The 9,327-nt window shown below is 38.2% G+C and overlaps 1 long non-coding RNA gene across 1 annotated transcript; it reads right to left on the bottom strand.

The window, feature by feature from the left end:
• Positions 1–460: 460 nt before the first annotated feature.
• LOC111192722 (uncharacterized) lies at positions 461–4,610 on the bottom strand. Its single transcript, XR_002650108.2, has 3 exons — positions 4,443–4,610; positions 2,066–2,288; positions 461–988 (listed from the first exon to the last, which is right to left on the bottom strand). It is a non-coding gene; the product is annotated as an uncharacterized LOC111192722 (long non-coding RNA).
• Positions 4,611–9,327: the final 4,717 nt, after the last annotated feature.

The following is a 9,327-nucleotide window of genomic DNA, read 5'->3' as shown; positions in this document are numbered from 1 at the left end:
TGCATTTACGCTGCTTCATCGCATCAACGTACAATAATGTATCCCTTTTTTGCGCCGAATCCATCAGACACAGGTAAACTTTATCCAAATGAATCCGTCCAAAACAATGTGTCTATCCAATCAGAGAGCAGACGCTTGCCTAATTCGTGTCCTCAGTGCAGTGTATGACAATCTTTTAGTTCCTCTTTTAAACGTTCCAGAGAAACATGGAAGAAAATCTTCCCTGTCCTTTATAATCAATCCCCGCTGATTTTCAGGGACTCTGATTAACATAATACAGCATGGGAAATGTTGCTGAGAGTGTTGGGTTTTTAAAATATTAATTTATAATTTAATTGGAAAACTTTGCTTATGATAGGGTTATGAGACTCAATCAAACATATTTATGTATACATATACATTTACATGTATAAGTTTATAGGAAATAATAACAGCTTGTTTAAAAGCATTTCCTATTTATTAAAACGATTTAATTGGACGTCACAGGGAACCCCTTTGTAATGCCCACATGTGACCAGATTAAGGGGGCTGTGCTTTCATGTGCGTTGACGTGACAGAGCAGATTAAATGCAGCATCACATCAACAGTAAACAGAATACAAACAACATTGGTGTTTTTGTAACATTTTTTAATGCTGGCCCTTTGCTGAGAAGCTCAGAAGCGCTGCGCCATTAAACTAACAATACATCGAAGTCAGAGCGCACCTGGCTCTTAAAGAGCATGGCAAGTGACACACTGATTGGTTTATTTCACATTATGCCCAAAACACACCATGATTAATTAGTACATGCCTTTTGCACGTTTCCAGACCAGGCAATGTGTATTTTTTGCATCTAAATAAGCAGCAGTTCCAAAAAGAGGCGGTGTTCGTAGGAGGCATATGCTAGTCTTCACCCTCCTGGTGTTGGGGCATTACTAGTGATAGGGGGAGTCCTGATGAGTGGGCTGGGTAATTGGCCTTGTGAATTGGGAGAAACTGGGACAAAAACTGGAATAAAAATGTGTATAAAAAAAAGTTAATTAAATGAATCTAGCACAAAAACACACTGCACAGCAATATAAACAGTAGCATGCTCTTATATCCTAAAACACTATCTCTAGGCAATTAATCAGCCTTTAAAATATTAAAAGCTATGAAAAAAAGTGAAGGTAGCCCTGGTGGACAAGACTACACACTTATAGTGACTGAGGATTAAGTGGACACGCCCATTACGCAAACAGTGATGCCAGACACCAATAGGAAAAAAAGTTACTTTTTGTGTAATGTACTAAGAAATTAAAATAAATTAAGATATTTACTCAAATGTATTTGGAGAACTCTACCCAAATAAAGATTTTCCTGTTTTTTTTTTATCTTAATATTTAGAAAACAAAGTGTACAATAATTAGTACTATTTAATGGCTTATCTAAAGTATGTTTCACTGCTGTAATTTTTTTCATTTTAGTTGCTTAAATTTTAGTTGTAGATTTTACACAATTAACTTATGTTATATTTACTAACCCCAAGAATATTTTTTTTACAGTTTAGTTAAAACTGGGCTAAGAGTTCTAGAGATGGTATGGACATGTTTACTCCAGAAAGAACCCAGATCAAGGACCACTGTATAAAATGTACAAAAAGCTTTTTAATATGAAGTGTAACATTCCTACTATGAGGAGCAAATACATGTTTATTTAGAGTAATGCGTCCTTGGTCGGTCATAAGGTGGAAAAGGTGGAGAATCCCTGTACTAATTCTAATTGATTCCACTAATATAACAATAATAAAGTTGCATAAAAATGTAATAACATACTTTTAAAACATTTAATTAATAATATTTTGGGAGAGATCAATTTTTTTTCTTCACTTTTTTCTGCTCTATTTGATGCACTGGCCATACTGTGGCTGAACAAAATTTTAGTAAAGTTTCTGTGTATGTAAACATATATGCAAGAAAACACAATGGATGATATCATGGTCAGCAAAATGACTGATGTTATGTCTATTTATTATATAAGAGGTCATGATGATAAATTAATTATTGTGCCAGGCCTACTAAGACCATGCAGATTCCAAATACTTACTTTGGCCTCTATTGATGCCTGTGTGGCTATTCTCAGTGAGGCCGTCTTGGCATAGTTCTCAGTACCGTGTCAGAGGTGACACTGTTTCCGCACCTTTAACAGCACTCAAATCCTGTTGTACCTGCCGAACCCTGTGCTGACACCGGACCTGAACTCCAATCCCCTCATCTCAGGCATGTCTTTCTGGCACCTTCCGTCTCCTGTCCAGGAGGCTGCACGTCACCTAAATCATCAGAATGACAAGATGCCTTAAATCAGGAAAACAATGATTGAATTACCTCCTTCCACCGCCCCCCTCCAAGTTTTCTGGTGCCAATGAAGCCGTCCCTGTAGATTAGATTACTGGCCACTGTCCCCCTCCCTCCCAGGCCCTACAGAAGCCATTAGGTAATGCAGGACTGCTCTTCTTCCAAAAGGCCGCTCTTTGAAGGATTTAGCAGATTAAGCCTGCATCAAAAACAAGCCCACAAGCCTCAGAAGGAAGAAGAGAGGCGGAGGAGCAGGGAAAGAGAGAGACGAGAGAAAAAGAGAATAGATAAACCAGTAGACAAGTAGACAAGAACATACATATTCAAGTGCACTTAAAGGAAAAGTAGCTCAATAGCTTAGAAGGACACGTCAGTGTGTCTAAGAAAATGTAGGTCTATTTCATACATAATTTACTTATGGTTAGAAAGCTGTTAAATAATTTCACAGATTGAGAGAATTTTGTCTGTGACATCAAAGCTTTTGATTTGAACTAAGGCCACGTTCACATTACAAGCCACATTGCTCAAATCCGATTTTTTGCTCAGATCTTTTTTTATATGTATAATTTTATTTATAATTTTTTCCCCATTTTCTCCACAATTTTACTCAGCCAATTACCCAACCCACTTATTAGGACTCCCCCCTATCTCTAGTAATGCCCCAACACACCAGGATAGTGAAGACTAGCACATGCTTCCTCCTACACATGTGAAGTCAGACACCCGCTCATTTTAAGCTGCTGCTGATGCAGCATTGCCGAGTAGCATCACAGCGCACTCGGAGGAAAGCTGATACATCAGCTCACAGATGCCCTGTGCTGTGGGGAGAGAGCGCCATCTACCCACTCGGAGGGAGCAGGGCCAATTTTGCTTCCTCTGGGTACCGGCAGCTGATGGCAAAGCTGCACGAGTGGGGGTTCGAACCCCAACTGCAACTTCCTTGATTTGATCCACATTGATATAAGTATAAACGTCGCCTTCTTCACCAACAACACAAAACGTCATATTTGAGAGACGATTTGTAGTTTTATAAAGGTGAAATGGATGAGTTAGCAGCTCATATGTGGAGCATCTTTTGCTGAAGTGGAGAAACAGAAAACAGCTGGTCTAAAGTTGTTATGCTCAGGTCGAGGAGGTGAAAAAAGGCCAAGCGTTTTGCTTTTGCTGTTTTTGCAGCTATAGCTGCACCAAGAGACGTGTGGGTACGAGAGAGAAGCATGTAGCACATGCAGAAAAGCATAAAGATGCATGAATTACTATTTGACTTTTCAAATTTATGTCTCATGTGTATGGATTGGATACGTATCCGATTTAGGACCACGTATGAAAATGACGTTCTCACTGCCATGAAAAAATCAGATCTGAGCCACAAAAAATCTGATTTAAGTCATATCAGCCTGGTAATGTGAACATATCCTAAATTACTAAAATCTCAAAATGTTTCAAATCAGATTTGAGTCACTTTCAAATGTGGTCCTAAACACATATGAACATACATATCCGATCCATGGACATGAAAGTGAACGGTCAAATCGCAATTCATGCTTCTTTTAGCTTTTACGCATGCACTATGTGTTTCTCTCTCTAATAGCTGCAAAAAGAGCAAAAGCAAACCGCGTGGTCTTTTATCGCCTCCTTGACCTGAGCATGTACTTCAGATGAGCTGTTTAACCTCTTAACACGGCGGGCCAGAAAAATATGATATTTAATATCTGGCTGTGTTTATGAATAGGTATAGGTTCAATATAGACACCCAATATACCATTTTAAAGCTTAGAATCTCTGCTTTTCAGTTATCGAGCCTATTTAGCTGTATCTCCTTTCAGAAAATAAACATTTAGGGCGAAATATGCCTTGGTTATGAAAATATGAAATCATAATTTTCATATTTCCGTTTATCGTACGTCCATATTTGATCGAATGCGGTCATGTTATATACCATTCGAACCGTCTGCCCCTCCAGATTCCGAAACTGTGCTCCGTTTTACTGTACGGTTCCTGAGTTAGAGCTGAAAGAGCGCGTTGCAGCGCGTGTTCAGAGTTAAAATATGCTCAGATTTTGTCCTGTAGTTACCTAACGTCACTCCCCCCCCCCCCAACACCCACCAGCGCGTCCCCCACTCTCTTACCTTCAAAACGAGTGCAGACTCAAGAAAATCCATCAACCCAGTCTCCTATAATCCACAGTTATATCCCCCCCGCGCTAGGAATAATGTGAGACAGAATCTAAACTTTAATTCCTAATTAAAAGCATTTTATTCGACGCTACGCCGACTCTGGCCCACAGCCAGACAGTGCGGAGCCTACTGGACATGACGGTATGCAAATGAGGTCTGTCAGCCAATCAGGGGGCGAGTTCTGCCAGCTGAAAGGCAAAGGAAGGAAGATGCTTGGCCACAGATACTGAGTCTAATAGACTTTCCACTCTGCAGAAAAACCGCTCTTAAAAAGACAGTGCGGATTTCTGTTTGTATAGGTGTTGACCACACAAAAACCCAGAGTTTACTGCAAAATGAGTTATAAAAGTGGTAGTTTTTATTCTTATAAAGTTTCCAGTCCTTTGGAGAAAGAACATACCATTACTGGTTCAAATCACTATAATTCCTAACCAGCAAAAGGTAGCAGGTTATACTTTTATATGATGATTGTAAACACATTATAGCAAAATATAGAGCTGCCAAAACCCTTGTTCCATATAAATAGTTCATTTTATGTGTCTGAAAATAAAATAACAAAATAGAAAATCTGAAAAGCGCATAAAAAAAATCCTGGTTTTTACCATATTTTGGCCATTACATGTTCAACTGAATAATTAAAATGCCTTAAATGAATTGTTTAAAGGCTTCTAAGTGATATTAATTCATAGAATTGACTCTAAATTATTTAATATTGGAGTGATAAGCCTTCAAATGTGAGTATGTAATTTCAGGCGGAAAATGGTAAAAAAAATAGGCTTGGAGCTTAAGAGGTTAAAGTTGTAGCTTCAAGTCTGGCAAGTGAATCTGGTGTCAATTTCATCATCTACATGATTGAACATGTCAGTGTTTCCAGTTTGTTTAATCATACCTAGTAATATAAAGTTATTGATACTATTGAAACTTTTTGCATTTTTTTACAAATGTAAAGGTGTGGAAATTGGTCTTTGGACCTGAAGTCTGATTAAGAAAACATTAAGCAATACATTTACAATTTAGCATGGATTACCTCAATGGCTAAAAGTACACCTTAAATTAATTTCAGGTGTTGAAAGGTTTGACGGCCTGTAAACAAAAATGAAACGATTACTGTGAGTCAAGTTTCCGCCATCCATTTTTAAAGTTCCTACTCCGAGCCCAGTGTCTGTTTGTGTGATCTGGCAGAGGTGCTGCCTCTGAGCTAGCTTTGGCACGGCAAACATCCTGTCCTGTTCGTGAGCCTGACCAACTCAGAGGAGCAACAGGCTCATTCTGTCTTTCTGCTTTTTCTCTCCGGCTGCCAATGACCGTAAACACGTTTTGAGTCGAGAAAAAAAAAATACTATATCCAGACTTCTGTTTTCTGAGGGTTCTTGGTTGGGTTTGAGGTTCATCATGAAGGAAGTGGACAAGGGAAAGTCGCATTTCTTTTCCAAATAAATCTCACTTAACCCAGCAGACCCAGGATTCCTGCCTCTGTGGTATTTTTCTGTCTCGGTTGCTGACCAAGGCAGATTGAGAATGAGAGCACAGCAGTGGCGGTTGAACTCGTGGCCTTTGTTTAGGTCAACGTGCTGTCTCTTTAAACAGTCTTAAGACATTTTTCTCTTTTCCCATGATGGCAACATTTCACTCATAGATCAGCCTAATCCACTTTGACTGGCCTGAAGTGCAATTTGTAAAAGTGGCCGCGGACGAGAAGCCGCGGCTGAGAGAAACCGCAGGCTGCTTGGAGACCTACGGCCACTAGCATGTATATGTCAGATATTTTTCAGAGAGGGATGAGAAACAGATGGGCTTCTATAACAGGAGAGAGATTTACTCTCCTCAAGCTACTGTTCAACCAGTTACTGCTGTTCAACTTAAAACAGGGGTTCAGTTTGTGTGAAAACAGGGACTAACACAGTTCGCTAGCTCCCCAACTCATACACACAACCTTGCAATTAACAAATTTCATTTTATTTAACCTCTTGAGACCTGGACCTTTGCTTGGTGTGAATTTTTAATTTCTCCAGCTATTTGAGATTAGTACGACCTAAAAAGTTAAAAAACTAAACTTTATCTTTGTACAGGAAACTTACCATTTGGGATCCGAAGGACCCACTATGCATTTTAATTTTCTACAGCAAGTAAATAAACTCAGTAAATAAATAGTTTCAAACATAAAATTCAATGAGATTTTTACCCGGTCCATGTTTCTGTCTGGACTGGCTGTAGAAACTTTTGACTGGGATTCCCGCTATCTTGTTTTCAATCAATTGAGATTAATGTTGTCATGTGATCTGCGTATCAAGTACCATGGTGCAGAGAATTATAAATGTAATGTCCCCATATGAGGATGCAGAGTCTTAAGAGGTTAACATTTCCAATATTGTCTCCATATGTAGGTAAAACTCACAATACTCAAATAAAGCTTAAGCTGTCCACTCTGTTTTGGTGAAACATCACTGTAATTAAAGTATTTTTAGAAAATATAAATCTTACCACCAAGATCACCATGAAAAATATAAAATATAAAACAGGGTGGACACATGCATGACAGTAAATAAAAAGTGATTACACTGGAAAAATGTGATTATGGTTGGTGTAGTTTGAAATCTTGACGATTCACATTCACAAATGTGAATAAGTGATCTGTATCTGTGTGTAATGTGAATTAATCTGTCCCTGAAACACCTCACATGCGCACATTGACATGTGTATAAATGTTGCCTCAGCTGCATCTAGAGATGTGTGGGTATGAGAGAGAAGCACATAGCGCATGCGTAAAAAAAGCAAAAAAAAAAAAAGACGCATGAATTCCTATTTGACCTTTCACATTCATGTCGCATGTCCATGGATCGGATATGTATCCGGTTTGGAACCACATATGAAAGTGACTCAAATCTGATTAAAAAAAAATCTGATTTGGCATGTTCACACAGCCATGAAAAAATCGAATCTGAGCCAAATTGAGAAAAAAATCCAATTTGAGTCACTTCAGCTTGGTAATGTGAACATAGCCTGGAAGGAGAGATGGACCCTTCTAGTGTTTGGGGGCATTATTAGTGATAGAAAGAGTTCAAATAAACAGGGATTGGGTAACTGACATTCCAGATTAGTAGATAAAATTAGAAATACATGATAAGATAAAAGAGCTAGCATAAAAAAATAAGCATTTCATTTAGAATTAGCTTTACTAACAAGTTTGGCTGAACTTTGAGAAGAAGTTTGAAGTCAGAGGATTTAACAGCAAAGCTTCGCGGTAGGCCGAGTCACAATCCATTTTTGTTCTTATTCCAAAACTGTGAAGACGCTTGTTAAAAAAAACACACTGAAACAAAATCAAAGTGCTGGCTCTTTTCCTCGATGGCAAAGGAACCTTCATTCTTTTGAGTGTAGGCCTTTTTAACTGGGGGCGCATTAAACCCAACCGTTTACCACTTCAAAGGCCAAGATAGGTTCCTATTCAAACACACACACACACACTCACTTATCAAAAAAAAAAAGTATAAAAAAGCAGGTCCTTTTTAGTTTGCCCCTTATTTCCCTGTAGAGCGGCATGGGGTTTTTATTAGTGAAAAGCAGAGCAACAGAGAGTCTTTCAGAGCGGACTGAGCCAGGCCTCAAAACAGGCAGCCAGCCATGTTTCTGCCCTAACACTGCCGGTGCCATCTGAAATGAATCAGCTAGACCACTGTTACGTATTAGCCGGCAAGGATATGATGGCAGGAAGGCATTCATACATACACACATACACACACACACACCCACACACGTACTCACAGACTTATTTTTTTTTACTCCGCCAGGAAGCAAGGCCTGGTGCCAGCATTTCCCATAACCCACCTGTAATGGGATTAAGTGAAGGGACATCTGTGTTAGGCCTATCGTCTCTTAAAGAGCTGCGTAATGAATAGATTTCATGGGACAAGTGGTCTGTTCATTAGGATGTAGAACACATGACATTCTACACACGCCTCCTACCTAACACACATGAACATTAGCATCCTACACAAATGCATGCAGTCCATGTTAGACAATAATAAAGATATTGCACCACCCATATTGCACTATTTTTAATGCATTTTATTATTTGTAAACCAGTTTATACAGTTTATGTGCATTTTAAAGAGAATCAAGAAATCTCCTGCCATCATCTCAGCACGTTTTTGAAAAATGCTCACAATAGGGCTGGAGAAAACAAGTGTCTGGAGGTGCTGCTCGAAAGCTTTTTCACTTCATACATGGCTGCGGTGAAATTTATTTAGAAACAACAAGAATACTTATGTTTTAAACAGTGTTGGGCATGTTACTTTGAAAAAGTAATTAGTTATAGTTACTCGTTACTTCTCCAAAAAAGTAAGTTACTAACGGAGTTACTCCACTATAAAAGTAACTCGTTACCAGTAAAAGTAACTATCGAGTTACTTTTTATTATTCGCCCGTCAAAAAAAAAAAAATCAATTATGTATTTACTATTATTATTAGAAAAACAACAAACAAAAATAAGCCCATAATGTTGACAAAAATATACTCTAACGAATAAAAAAAAAACAAACAGAAATTCTCCACACAACCAAAGAAAATTACTAAAACTTGTAATACTGAAAAAAACGGAAAAACGCGTCTGGGGATGAAATTAAACAAACCAAGCCAAGCAAAATATAATCAGAATTATGTTAATTAACACTAACATAAAAGCACAGAACTAATTAAAATGATTTTTAAGAACAGCTACACACAATGCTGCAAGTCAAATGCGGAGGCGTTTCACGTGCGCCCAGAGCTGCGTGATTATAACATTTTTCATTTTTATTATAGTTTAATTTTATTTTGTTTTAATTTTTTCTGTTCAGTA

The sequence above is a fragment of the Astyanax mexicanus genome, chromosome 12 (genome assembly GCF_023375975.1).
Source record: "Astyanax mexicanus isolate ESR-SI-001 chromosome 12, AstMex3_surface, whole genome shotgun sequence".
NCBI lineage: Eukaryota > Metazoa > Chordata > Actinopteri > Characiformes > Acestrorhamphidae > Astyanax > Astyanax mexicanus.
Note: the sequence above shows the minus strand (reverse complement) of the source record. Positions and strands in the feature narration are given on the sequence as shown.